Genomic DNA, 14,888 nt, shown 5'->3' with positions numbered 1-14,888 from the left:
TGAATCCAGACAAAAAATCCTACGTTTTGATGTATAATTTGTCTACGTAGAGTGAAAATTGAGCGAGTAGGCTGAAGTTGTTCAGTCTTTTTCGCATAAGTTTGACTTTGGGGTTGTTGCCGGTCTGAGGTGATTTGCAAGAAATCTAAAAGACCTACACCAATGAGGTTTACATTTCCTGAATCCAGACAGAAATACCTACGTGTTGATGTATAATTTGTGCACGTAGAGTGAAAATTGAGCAAGTAGGCTAAAGTTGTTCTGTGTTTTTTGGAGAATTTTGTCACCATGGTAACTGAAAATGGCGTGATGAGAAAACGATAAAAGATATGCACATTCCGTTTTCACTTCTGAATAGTTCAAAGATATATCTACAAACTGGAAGTTAAACGATGTTCGTAGGTGAAAGCATGACGACAAAGTAGAGGGTTGAAAATGACCATTTTTCTGTGTTTTTTTGCGAATTTTGTTCCAACCGTAAGTCGAAATGGCGTCAAGTACAAAAAGCCCTGATCGCGGCGTCGAGACGAACGTTAATTTTTGGTCTTTACCAGTAGTGAAAGTAAGTCAGTACGGTCCGAAACAGTGTAGTAGGAGGCAAGGGGGAAGAGCAGTTCCCAGGTAAATCATTTATTCAGAACCAGTCATGGCCCTACACTAGATCAAAAAACAGATCTGCTAAACGCCACTTAGTCTGTTTATAAGTTTTGTTTTTATTAATTCTGCATTTTATAACTACATGTACTGTGTTTCGGTGCTCCTCTCCCCTCCCTTTACTTCAGAGCCAGGGGCCTTTATCCGTGGCCAGCCTTCAATATGTGAACCACTATGTCTAATGTCGTTCCACCCGTAGCTAAATGTCCCATTTATCCTCAATAGGAGAGTTCGTATTTGTCTGTCATGCTGTTTTAAAGACATAGAACTAGGGTTGCTGCTTTGCCTTGCGCTTGAATTCAGGTGCACAAAATTAGGTTACATTTAATTTAGGTACGCACTTTTAAGGGTCATTTTTGGAAACTTGTAAATCTGGGGCTTTAGCTCAGACACCCTCATTCCTCCTTATTCCTCAAGTGCAACGCTCCAGTCTGCACATATACTTATCACATCTGGGGTTGCAATGCATAAAAAGTGATTTTTTTTTCTATAGGATTCTGCCTTTAAAACTACTAGTGGGCTCAAAACGAAGCAGAAAGTAATCATTCTGTCTACTCTGACCACCGATAAAACATGTTTGGAGAACAACTTCAAAATTGGCCTTCGGCTTGCGTAAACTGTAACAGGCTAGAAGTGCAAGGAGCTGAAAAGAAGAAAAAAATCAGCAGCTGGATTATCCATAAAGTCGCAGCATGATCCCCTGTGTGCTTCAAGTGTTGCAGCCGAGGGGAAATTGTCGGACCATATAGGCTTGATGAAATTCAGCCTCATTCATCAATGAGGATATGGACCTACAAGATTAATGATACTAGATGATGTGTTCATTGCCTGGATGTGAATCTGATAATTCAGATTGTAAAGTTAGCAAAGACCAAGGTACTTTTTATCAGTTTGATTAAACGGTATAATTCAACATAGAAAAAAAAAAAAAAAACGGACGTTTTCCCGTTTTGTGGTTTCTGCACATAAAACCAAAATCCATTAAACGGCTTGATTTTGTTTTTTTCGTTTTCGCCCCCAAAACGGAAATACCATTCAATTTTCGGTTTCAGAAGTGGGCGTGGCTTTCAAAGCAGTAATCAGAGCAAAAGGTGGCTACTTTGAAGAAGCTAGAATATAAGATATATTTGCAGTTTCACACTTTTTTGATCATTATATAATTCCACATGTGTTAAAGCACAGTGAATTCAACATTCAAAGTGAATATATATATATATATATATATATTCAGACCTCTCAACTTTTATCAAAAGTTAGGAGTGAGATTATGCTAATTTGGGGGCGGGGCTTGTTTGGGGGCGGGGCTAACCAGACCCTGGAAGAGCCGGTGGAGTCAACTCCATCTCATTTTTATCCCACCAGACAATGAAGTAGACATGTATTACTTGTGTTAAAAAGAGAAAGAGACGTATTAATACTTTATTGTTCAGTTAATGGATTAAAACATAAAAAATACACAATTGTTCAAATAATACTGAATAAAATTAAGTAGATTTTAATTATTGACCGAATTATTATACTGTTACACATTCATCTATGGGTTGTTTATCATTGTAGATCTATAACCTGATTGGTGAATAAGGCTGAGTTTCATCAAGCCTTTATGATCCCCTCAGCAGCAACACTGAAGCACACAGAGGTTCCCGCTGCGTCATTACGCACGATCCAGCTGCTGATGTCTCCCTCCTTTCAGCTCAATGCACTTCTAGACTGTTACAGTTTATAACATTATCACCTTTCACAGCGACAGGTTTGTCAGTCAGTCGCCGCGCTGACCAGACAAATTTCTATTGCTCTCGTCAGCGCGCTCTGGGCGCACTGACGCCCAGAAAGCACCTGCTCCGAGGGAAAGGAGGGGGGAGAGGAGCAAGCGCTGAGGCACAGAAATACGGTGCATGTAGTTAAAAAATACAGAATTAATAAAAACGAAACTTATAAACTGACCAAGTGGCGTTTTAAACTGGATCTGGTTAGCAGAACTGTTTTATTATCCAGCGTGCAGCCATGACTGGTTCTGAATGGACCGGTCATCTCGCAGCAGCTCGCCCCCTCCCCTCCTGTGTACGCGGTACAGGACCTTACCGGCTTACTTTCACCACTGTTAAGACTAAAATTATTCATAACTCTGATCACTCTTCCTGCTGCTCTGTTAACACGAACTGCAGCAGGAATTACTGATGGCCACAACCTGTGAAAGAAGCCGAAACAGCTCAGCAGAAGGCGGAGTTTTGTCGTCCGCAGCCCAGATGGGCTTTGTGATTTTATGCGTGAGAAATTCCATGTTTGCGTGTGAAATGCCATGTGTTGCGTGTGAGCGTGTGAAGTCAGTGAAATGCGTGTGTCACACGGTCAATGCGTGAGAGTTGAGAGCTATGTATATATATATATATATATATATATATATATATATATATATATAGAGAGAGAGAGAGAGAGAGAGAGAGAGAGATCTATTATTTTTTCTACCTCACTCCTGTTTATATTGGCTGTTTTCCCAGATATATATCTAAACAAATTCTCCCCCACAAAAATAAAGTTCCACACACAACACAACGTTTCATAAATGTTCCATTTATTGACAATGAGGTGTTAAAATACACTGGATATGGTGATTAACTGTGACATTAATGAACAGCGACATCTGCTGGTCATTTAAAATACCTGTCCTGAGTGTCAAATTTGCCATGTCTGTCCTGTCACAGTTAAATCTCTCTGACACTCAATAGATGACTTTATTCCGAGTAAACCCTGTAGCTATAAAAATTATAAATATATATTACATCTAAATATATGTATATATTTATATATGTATTAGACCTGCTTTAATTTAAAACAGAAGTTTCGATGAGGGCAGAAAATACAACGAAAGTTTCGCCATGCCATGCCTTTATTTTGAAGGGCACCGGACCGGCGGGCTTGAAAGCCACGCCCACTTCTGAAACTGAATGGTATTTCCGTTTGGGGGCGAAAACAAAAAAAAAACAAAATCAAGCCGTTTAATGGATTTTGGTTTTATGTGCAGAAACCACAAAACGGGAAAACGGCCGTTTTTCTGTTTTTTCTATGTTGAATTATACCGTTTAATCAAACTGATAAAAAGTACCTTGGTCAGCAAAATGTAAAATAAAATGCAGAACCACAAAAACAAACAATAAAAACTTGAAACCTAATATCTTAAACTGGGTTAAAGGTCCGTGTATCTTTTGGTCATTGGATTTTCGTTTCAGAAACAGGAATTGAAAAAACAAAAACAAATGGCCATTTGATTTTTGTTGTAAAATACAAAAAAGAAAATCGAAATACAAAGCGTTTATCTTTTTCACTGTCAAAAGGGGAAAAGTAAAATTTGAAAAATTATTTGAATTTAATTTTCTATTTTGGGTAACAAAAAACAAAAAAGCTTTTAAACAGAAACAGAAAAACGGCTCGTTTGTTCATACTCCGGAAACCGGATGTGGTTCCTACTGCCTGAGACTACTTTCCAAAATAAAAGCAATATGTTTGACGTGCATCAGGGTATTTTATTATTATTATTTTTTTACACATGTCGACTACAGTTAGTTTACATAATTTATTTCAGTTTTGTGTAATATTCCTTATTATTGAGGTCTGCTGATGAATATGGAAATATATGTTCTGGTCATAGTCACTGTTTAGCCTAAATAACTACTAAAACAATAGCATACAAGCTTAAACAGGCTTGCTGTTGCAATGACTCAGATAACTGAAAATTTGCACAGGGATATTAAAACAATTGGTTTGCCCAAGTAACTACTTTCACTTACAGATGACAGATTAAGATCTCAAGATGTTACTCATTGAAATCCATCTACATGATGTGAAATTTCAAAATAAAAGCCCTCCAAAATCTCTATGTTAAGTCAGTTTGACCTAAGTTGCTGTCAATATTGAATGGTTTTTAGTGTATACTGCCACTTCAACATGACAGTAGAACACCTCCAGATGTTGCTCAACAAATTGCATCCATATCTGATGTTGTCACTGTTCATATTCTGAAAGGGTAGCATGCAGCTATTGTTGAACAAGAATGTGATCAATGTAAAACACACCTTAACATTCAGGTTCAATTAATACTTTTCTTTTGATAACAGATTTGTTACTTTTAAAAATGTGAAAGTGGATTAAAAACATAAAACAACCGTAAAGTTTATCAAAATTATGTGTGTGTGTGTGTGTGTCCAAAAAAGCTGGACGATGCTCTTATGTTGTAGTTCAACAAGCCCGATATTCATAAAACTTTGGTCATCCTTTGTGATATGGCTTCTCATATTGAAAATAAGAGACAGAATCTAACTGTTGTATCTTAGAGTCATAGGCCTACTTACTCTCGCTCATTCTTGGACATCCTTCTTTCCCGGAAAAACAAGGCTTTATGCGATACATTCATTCAGCCAATAACAAATAAGACAAAGTTCCACTGAGAGTCTCTTTTGTCTAAATTATAGAAAGATCACAACAAAAATGTTCTGTGTGCTTTCTTCTTAGACTGGCTAGTAATTTTTTTAATTCATATTAATGATTATTTTTATCTGTGTATGACAAAAAAATATTTAGTTTCCAATACATTGAGAAACCTAATATACACTATATTGTATTGTATAAGTATTCACTCACCTGCCTTTGACTCTTCTGGGAAGGCTGTCCACAAGGTTTAGGAGTGTGTTTATGGGAATTTTTGACCATTCTTACAGAAATGCATTTGTGAGGTCACATACTGATGGTGTACAACAAGACATGGCTCTCAGTCTCCACTATATTTAATCTCAAAGGTGTTCTATTGGGTTGAGGTCAGGGCTCTGTATAGGCCAGTGAAGTTCATCCACATCAAACTCTTCCATCCATGTCCTTATGGACCTTGCTTTGTGCTCTGGTGCTCAGTCATGTTGGAGGAGGCAGGGGCCAGCTCCAAACTGTTCCCACAAAGTTGAGAAAATGGAATTGTCCAAGATGTCTAGTCTGTGGAAACACTCAGAGCTCCGTTCACTGGAACTAAGGGGCCAAGCCCAGCTCCTGAAAAACAAACCCACACCATAATCCCCCCTCTGCCAAACTTTACACTTGGCACAATGAAGTCAGACAATCACCATTCTCCTGGCAACCGCCAAACCCAGACTCGTCCATCAGATTTGCAGATGAAGAAGCGTGATTTGTCACTCAGAAGAACGTGTCTCCAATGCCTTGTATTGCACTTGGTGATGTATGGCTTGGATGCAGCTGATCAGCCATGGAAACCCATTCCATGAAGCTCTCTGCACTGTTCTTGAGCTAATCTTAACGCCACATGAAGTTTGGAATCATGTAGTGATTGACTTTGCAGAAAGTTGGCAACCTCTACGCTCTATGCACTTCAGTATCCACTGAAACCGCTCCGACAGTTTACGTGGACTAACACTTCGTGGCTGAGTTGCTGTCGTTCCCAAACATTTCCATTTTCTCATGATACAGCAGTTGACTCAAGAATATTTAGGAGCGAGGAAAGTTGACAACTGGATTTTTTGCCTGCTGGCATCCTATCACAGCTTCATGCTGGAATTCACTGAGCTCCTGAGAGCAACCCATTCTTTCACAAATGTTTGTGAAAACAGTCTGCATGCGTAGTTTTTATACACCTGTGACCATGGAAGTGATTGGAACACCTGATTCTAATAATTTGGATGGCGGAGCGAATACTTTTGCAATATAGTGTATATAGTCATGTTGGAACATCATATCAAATCTTAATGAGCTTTGTTGAGCAGCCTCTGGAGATGTTCTACTGTCACTCTGAATCAAAAACTTTAACTTAAAATATAAGGGTTAGTAGCAACATTATCAGTAACTTAGGTCAAAGTGAATATATAGCGAGATTTTGAAGGGCTTTCACTTTGAAATTCCACATCAGATGTGGATGAAATTTGTTGCGCAACATCTGGAGGTGTTCTTCTGTCAGGCTGAAGTGACAGTATTCCCTGAAAATGTACCGTTTAGTAACAACATTGCCAGAAACTTATGTGAAATTGACTTAATGTAGAGATTTTGGAGGGTTTAATTTAGAAATTCCACATCATGTATATGGATTTTGATGAGTAACATGTCAAGATCCTAATCTGTTATCTGTAAGTGAAAGTAGTCACTTAGAAAAATCAATTGTTTTAATATCCCTGTGCAAATTTTCACTTATCTGAGTCATTGCAACAGCAAGCCTGTTTAAGGCTGTTGGCTATTTTTTTTTTAGTAATTATTCAGGCTAAACAGTGACTATGACCAAAATATATATTTCCATATTCACCAGCAGGCTTGAATAATAAAGAAGTATTACATAAAGCTGTGAGAAATTATTTCAACTAACTGAAGTCCACATGTGTAACAAAACAAAGAATAGAATAGGTTGATACACGTCAAACACATTGCTTTTATTTTGGAAAGTAGTCTCAGGCATTGCTACCGTAATGCATGGTGTTCGCATGACCTTCAAAATGAAGGGAGGGCTGGCATGACTGCCGTGTCCACAGTGGCGGCTGGCTTGACCGCAGTAAACTCAACCATGTTCATTGGAAAATCGCCTCACTTTTCTTAGAAAATATCGTCTTACTCCCCCTCTCACCTGGGATATCTGCGCTGAGATTTGTATGGATGACAAGCCTTGTTTTGTCGTGTCTAAAATCAAATCTGCGTAAGGTTCTTAAGACATTTTATCCTGAAAAATGTGGTGCTTTTGCAATGCAGAAGTGACCACTTCCGGTCTCGGAATATGAACAAACGAGCCTCTTTTTCGTTTACGTTTTAAACCATTTTTGTTTTTTCTTACCCGAAATGGAAAATGAATTTCAAATAATTTTTCAAATTTCACTTTTCGCTTATGGACAATGAAAAAGACAAACGCTTTGTATTTCGATTTTCTTTTTTGTATTTTAAAACAAAAATCAAATGGCCATTTGTTTTTGTTTTTTCAATTCCTGTTTCTGAAACGAAAATCCAATGACCAAAAGATACACTGACCGTTAAAGGCCAATAAAATGATCGGTTTCAAGAAAACATTAAACACAAAAAGTGAAATGGCCTCCCTGATATGTAACGCTACTTGAATCCAGAGTTTTGCGCAATGACAGAGAAAGTGTGGTTACCTCTTTACTTATCTAGCGGTTCAGAGTACAAGCAGCATGAGAAGCGCTGTTTGTAGGCATTGCGTCACCTAATTCAATCTTGTATATAAGGCTTTCGGCCCAAATTAATTTGTCCTTTTTAATTTTTATTATTTACTTTTATTATGCATTCAGAATATTGTTATATATATGTTATACAATGTTTTCTAATAAATAAATTAAACTGAAGTATATAAACATGGGATCAGCTCTTTAATGCAGCAGAATAAAAAAATTGGTGAATCTATGAGTTAATGCTCTAGTTGCCATGGTGGACCTGCACAGTTTATATGTGAACAGGAAACCCGGAGGAAAACACCAAGAAAATACTCATGGATTTTAATAGGTTTATAAATGGTCAAAGTGACATTGGATCTTGACTTTTTTCACTCATTTTCAGAAGCAGCTCTGATGTGTTGTGGGAAAAAGTCCCATTTGTCCATGGACTGGGGGTGATTCTCCCAGTCAGGTTGAAGAGGGGGGTTGTTCAAAGCCATCAGGCAACCCAGCCAATAACATTCAGTGTCCAAATATGCCATCAAATCCTGAGGATTTTCTGCTTTATTTCCAAGAAAGGGCTTCTGTGGATAACAAGTAATAACAAAAGTTTTTTTTTTTAATTTCATCAAGGGTGTTTTGAATTAAAAGAAACTAACCCATGAACCTAAAAATCAGTTTTATATTAAACTCACCTTTGAACCAGCATCATTTTTCTCATTGTACAGAGTCAGCTGCAGGTTCTGGATTGTTAACTTTCGGTACTGTTCTGCCTGAAGGAACAAAGCTCAGTTCAGACACACAGCAGGAACACAAAAAGCGAATTTAAAGTGTTACACTTCACTACCTTTTGTGTTGCAGCTCCACCATTTGATCCAAACACTTTATCAATCAACATTTTCCTGTCTTTCATTTCAGTTTTTGCCTCCCTGAACTTTGTCTGGTATTATGACATAAAATTGAAATGGGCAACAAGGAGAGAGCAGAAACAGCTTGTTTCAGTTGTGATGTGAAGGAAGAACAGTTTGAATTTCATGCCATCATTACAGTACCTGGATCAGTTCTTTGACAGAGTCTGGATTTATGTGGTTTGACTTTAAGTTGTTTTTGATTTTTGGCCAGTCACATCTTAGGGTGTCATACAGTTCCTTCAACCTGCTCTTATTAACAGGGTTGTTAAGGCTCACAGTTTTCCCTGTTTTGATTGACAGAGCAACATCCCCTGCCACTCTGTGAAAACACACATTAATTATAAAAACTATGATAAATACCAGACCAAGCTATACAGTTACATTTCATTTTTTGCAGGTAAGGAAATCATTTTAACTGATGATCCAACTTTGAAAAAAGTAGGAAAAAACTTTTACAGTACCTGTCTTTGAATGATTTCAGTTTTTCATCTTTCTCTTGGAGAGCAGATCTGTGCAGTAAAAGAAAATACTATTTTTCATTTGTTTTTTTAAAGATCAGAACAAAAACAGCTATTCTCATGAGTTGTATATATATATATATATATATATATATATATATATATATATATATATATATATATAGAGAGAGAGAGAGAGAGAGAGAGAGAGAGAGAGAGAGAGAGAGAGAGAGAGCGAGAGAGAGAGAGATATTTATCTCAGCACTGACAACTGCATACATTGAAGCATTTATAATATTTGGACTTTTAGTTAAATAAAAAGAAAAATTATCTAAAAATTGTTTAAAACACAAACATGCAAACAATAACACTCATGAAAATCTAACACCAAGACACACCAATCAAACCAAAAATTATGCCCTTAAGCTGATCACTGATGGCAACAGTTTTTTTTTCTTTAGAAGCTAATTCAATTTTATTTCTGCTGAAAATTCACATGTTGACCTCTCTCAGAGAGAAGGCTGTTTGTCCAAGAAAAGCCTAAAACCATCTGGATGTATTTTTGTGTTTGATGGACGACAGTGGCGCAGTTAGGAAGTTCATCCTGCAATTTGCGGTTCCCCCACTCCGACCATCTCAAACATCTCTAAATATTGTAGTTAGGCTGTGTTCTCTTGCTAATGCATCATTGACAATGGAGACTCAACAAGGTGGAGCAAGAGTGGACCATGTCATAGAGAACACAACCCTGATCAGTCTTTTATGAACTGACTAATGAAGCCTGTGGAGCAGGCATGTCCAGAGTGCAGCCCAGTGTACTGATTTTGGGTGACCCCCCCGCCCCCTCAACTGCATTTTCAGAAGGATTTGTTCCACTTGCTCAGGTGGCTGAGGGCAAAATTTTGCAATTGAAAATATTAAGTACAACAAAAATATTCATCTTTTAATAAATACATTTGACATTCTCTTTAATTTCATAATAACATCTATCCAATGATATTTAATTACTCAAATTTAGACTTTTAGACTAGAATCTGCTTTGAATTATATTATTAAGATTATATTATTACAGCAACTGTTTTCAAAGAATAACTGACTGCTACACCAAAAAGAGTTCAGTTTATTATTATAAAGAGTCAAATAAATGATTAAAAATAATTAGCAAACTGGATGAATACAAAAATGAGCAAAACCCTTTTTAAAATATTGAATCTAGAATAATTTACCTAAAAATCTCACTAATCTATTTATTTAAAATTATCAAATTTTGTAGCGCTGGGAACAACACAATATCAATGGCTTAAATTTCCTCCTCTCTGTTCTTGCTCCTGCTCTGCACTTTGGCAACTCTTTTTAAACTCATCTGGGATTTGGGGATGTAGTTGACCAACTTGCGGAAACCTTGAGAAGCACAATTCTGAAAATTGTTTATATTTTTCTATTGTTCGTCACTTATCGTTAAAACACACCCAAATAAATATAAATTATCAGACATATGGCTAATGAGGCTAAAAGTAAAAATATTTCATATGGACATTATTATTCATAATATAGATATCTTCCATTTTGTCACCTTTTTAAAATAATGAATAACAAACTTATTTACCTTGTCCTTTGAAGTTGTTCATCCATCTCATGTATTCTGTTTAAATTCAACAGAGAAATATTTATCTAGATGTTGCCATGTGCATGCTATACCATATTTAAGAATTAGTTAAACAGACTTTCTACCTTTTTAACAGTAATTTCCCTCTGGGATTATTAAAGTATATCTGATTTATGCAGTTATAAACACACATCACAGGCTATGAGCATGTTCCAGTAAAATAAGATTTTTCTTGATGATGTTATTCATTTTTCACTACCTTCACTATGAGATGGCAATAGTTGCCATCTCATAGCTGCTGTCTTCATGTCAAGTCCCAAACAATCACATTTGTTGGAATTCCTGCTCTAAATCAAGTTAGAAACTTCGCTGAAGTCTTTCCATTCCACCATTCAGTTCAACCTCAGCCAGCATGCAATGCCGTGCAAGTATGGCATCTAGCTTACAGTTTTGTTCACTGAGCACCCGAGTCTGAGCGATCACAGCCTGGTTTAACCCCTCACAAACTCCCGGCAGCCTCACCATGGCCAAAACCATGGTCGAGATCTTCCATATTTATCAATATTTCAGTTAACCACCAGCTCTAGTAAGCAGAAATCTTGTCATCATAAATCCAATTATGTACACATCTTCCGTATACATCTTTCTTGCAGAAAAGGGCTCTGAGAGAACATGCAGACTCAGAGATAAACAGGATAGGTACAGGTAGGAGAGGTGCAGAAAAGCATCTCCACTAAACTGCTAAAGAATTCCTATAGAGCTACCATGGAGAGTGCTTTATGTCTCAGCATAATTTTAAGGTATGGGAGCTGCACAGTGCAGGAGAGGAAGGATTTAGCAAGAGTGCTGAGGACAGTGCAGGGGATTGTGGGATACAATCTACAGGATTTCAACTCAATTTATGCAGAACGTGTCCAGAGAAGGGCCGGACTTATCCATAAAGAACCATATTCTTTGAGCTGAAACTCTTTTTTGTGTTGACGAAAATGTCTTCCTCAGCTAATACTGATGTTCTAAGTCATGTCTTTGTGTTGCATTCAAATTCTACAATGTTATAAATATCATCAGTTACAGAACCTTTAGTAATTTCAATTCAATATGAGGAAGGGGGGGGGGGTGATAGCAAATGAAGACTTACTTGGCTTGTTATCAAATAGTTAAATAGTTCTAAACACAATGCTACATGAATAGGTTTCAGGGGAAGTTTAAGAGTCAATGGAGAAAAACTGTTGACTTTTAAATTTAATCAACTAAATATTTTTCACTCCTTAAAATTTGAAAAATTGTTTTTTTTTCTTTTTACAGCATTGCTTATAATGCACCTTTGATGTAGTGTCCCAATTGCAACACCTACCCCAAGGCAATTGAAGCTTAAAGGTTATAAAAACTGACAAGCAAATCAAACAAAAGAACAAACACAAACCCAACAAGATTATCCGAACGTACAACAGAGGGTGTTGAATCAAGCCTGAGGAGTCTTCCCTAAATATGGCAAATTTGGAAACAATTCTGAATGAGCTGTGGGACTTTTGCCAGGAAAATTCTGAGACTCTCAAAGAAATTAAGAACGAGATTAAAGTCAGCAACAACAGGACTGACCACACCGAAAACCAGATTCAGGAAGCGGAGGAACGTTTACAACTCGTGGAAGAGGCTACGATGGAGCTCATTGAGCTACAGAAATGCTTCAAGGCACGACTCGTGGACCAGGAGGGACATTTGAGGGAGAAATGAGGGAGGATGGCACTAGGTCAGTGGTATATTTTATTGACAACCTTTTGAGAGAAAAGCTGGAGTTGCCGCTATCCCTTTTCATCCAGATAGAGAGAGCTCATCGAGCTCTAGCAGCGCGTCCTTCTCTGGGCTCGCAGGCGAGGTCCATCGTGGTAAAGTTTACAAGATTCAGAAGTAAAAAAGAGATTGTGAAGAAAGCGTAGGAGAAGAAGTGCTTTCTGTATGTAAGTGTAAGAATTTCTGGACCATGATTAATGGAGGGAATATGCAGAGGCAAAAAGAGTTTTGAGAGAGAAAAATATAAGGTTGCAGACACCATTCCCGACCAAAATGCATTCTATATATTCTATGAAGTAGAAACGAGGGTCTACTACACAGCAGAGGAGGCGACTAAGGATATGGCAGAGAGGGGGTCCCGGTGTCGGTGACCAGCTGACCAGTGGAGTCCAGAAGGGATCAACAACTAAACACATTTGTTTAAAATTGCCTTTAACTGTCCTAGTTAACTGAATCACCACTTTTTTGTTCTATCTTCTATCTATATTTTATTCCTACTTGCTTTTATTCTGTTTTATTTTGCTATATTTTAATCATGTAAAGCACTTTGCATTGTCTTTGTACTGAATTGTGCTATATAAATAAATTTGCCTTGCCTTTGCCTTGCCTTGCCTAAAGAAACTTTGAATACAAACAACGGTTACAGTATTTTAGGAGAGGTCAGGATAGGGAATGAGCGTCTGAAAGGTAAAATATGTGTTTCTTGGTTTCGGGGAGTTGGAATATTGATCCTCAGGTCAAAAGGATGAACCAGGACAAACACAATTTGGGTTGCTTTTCTTTTTCCTGACCGTTCAACGTTATTTTGTATTGACTTTGAGCTGTTCAAAGCGCATGAACAAAATTTGCTACAACTTTGAGGGCCCTCTTCCTTGGAAGGAAAAGAGCATCCCTTTGAGCAGACTTACCATCGCAGCTTAAAAAGGGTCAAAACGAGAACCCCACATGATTGCCCCCACATTAGTGAAGTGCTGTGCAGATTTCTGCCAGCGCTGCCTGCTCCCTTTCTCTCCCTCTACCCACAGGTGATTGTAGTTGACAGGTGGGCGGAGCGCACACCTGCGACTCGTTCAGTGGCTCTGTGGTGGTGCATAAAAGCAGCGCTCAGACAGCTGGAGGACGCCAGAGTGTTAACCTTGTGTGGTACGCCTCAGTGGCCACTGTCTCGTGACAGCTTACCGCTTTTCCCAGCGCTAATTCCTGTTTCCTGTCTCTCTCAGGTTGCCTCACGCTCTGGATCCCTCTCCAAGCGTCCCTTCGTGTTCTGACATCTCAAGTCAAGCCACTGTGCTCTCACTGTTCTGGATCCCGTTCCGGAACCTTCCTTGTGCTCTCTTGGTGTTACCAAGCCGGGCTGAGAACTCCACCAGATTCACCTGGTTCCTCCAGCTGCTCACTGACCACGCACACTGACTCCACACTCGCATCATGCTTGCTCATCATGGACAGTTCATTCAAACCTGTGTTTATCCAAGCTGGACATCTAGTGAAGTACTGGTACCAGCTTACGCAGTTTACTGGATCCCACCAATTCAGCTCAAGCAGATCATCTCGCAAACCAGCCTCTATGGACTGAACAAACTTTGTCTATCTCCACTCCACCACCAGTTTCAGGCCTGGGGAAAACATCCCTGTTCTCATACACCTGCTTATGCATATTAAGTATAATTCAGCATTAAGGTTTCCTGCCGAGGTCTGAGCACCGAAGTCTTAAAATATTGTATCAATAAAATTCTTCTAATTGTCTTTTCTTTCTGTGTGAGTTTTTCAGATTGAACTATTATTTGACCCTTATACATGGGAAGAGGGATTGAAAGGTTGACAACCTCAGAGGATAAATATATTTTAAGGATCATGTTGGTGGCTGGTAAGAAAGCTATAACTAGGAATTGGCTGAACACAGAGGCCCAAACGAACATCAACTGGGTTGAAGTAATGCATAATATTTATATGATGGAATAGCTAACTTTTTCCTTCAGATAAGAATTGGGTAAGTTTAAGAAATATTGGAAAACTGGGTGCAATTTATATGACCAGTGAGATCAGATTTTGTCATGTGAAAAAATTTCATTCGAGAACCTCTTAGTGCTACATATTTAAAGCTTTCTTTTATTTTTATTCCCCCCCCCCCCCCCCCCTTTGGGTGTTCCTTTTCTCTCTTTTTGTTAAAAGAGAAACACAAAGTTTGTATGGGAGTGGACATATGTAGATATATCTATGAATAAGGAAGAACTGAAGAAAGTAATTGATAGGGATTTCTTTTTTTTCTTACGAGGTTATGTGGGTTAGGATAAAATGTTAGGATTACCAAGAGTATAGTTGTCATTTA

General features: G+C 38.0%; 1 long non-coding RNA gene across 1 annotated transcript; it reads right to left on the bottom strand.

Moving 5' to 3' along the window:
* Window positions 1-8,649: 8,649 nt before the first annotated feature.
* Window positions 8,650-10,805, bottom strand: LOC105923633. Its single transcript, XR_004931426.1, has 4 exons — window positions 10,769-10,805; window positions 9,166-9,213; window positions 8,846-9,023; window positions 8,650-8,733 (listed from the first exon to the last, which is right to left on the bottom strand). It is a non-coding gene; the product is annotated as an uncharacterized LOC105923633 (long non-coding RNA).
* Window positions 10,806-14,888: the final 4,083 nt, after the last annotated feature.

The sequence above is a fragment of the Fundulus heteroclitus genome, chromosome 7 (assembly GCF_011125445.2).
Source record: "Fundulus heteroclitus isolate FHET01 chromosome 7, MU-UCD_Fhet_4.1, whole genome shotgun sequence".
Taxonomy (NCBI): Eukaryota; Metazoa; Chordata; class Actinopteri; order Cyprinodontiformes; family Fundulidae; genus Fundulus; species Fundulus heteroclitus.
This window is presented reverse-complemented; position numbering and strand designations above follow the sequence as displayed.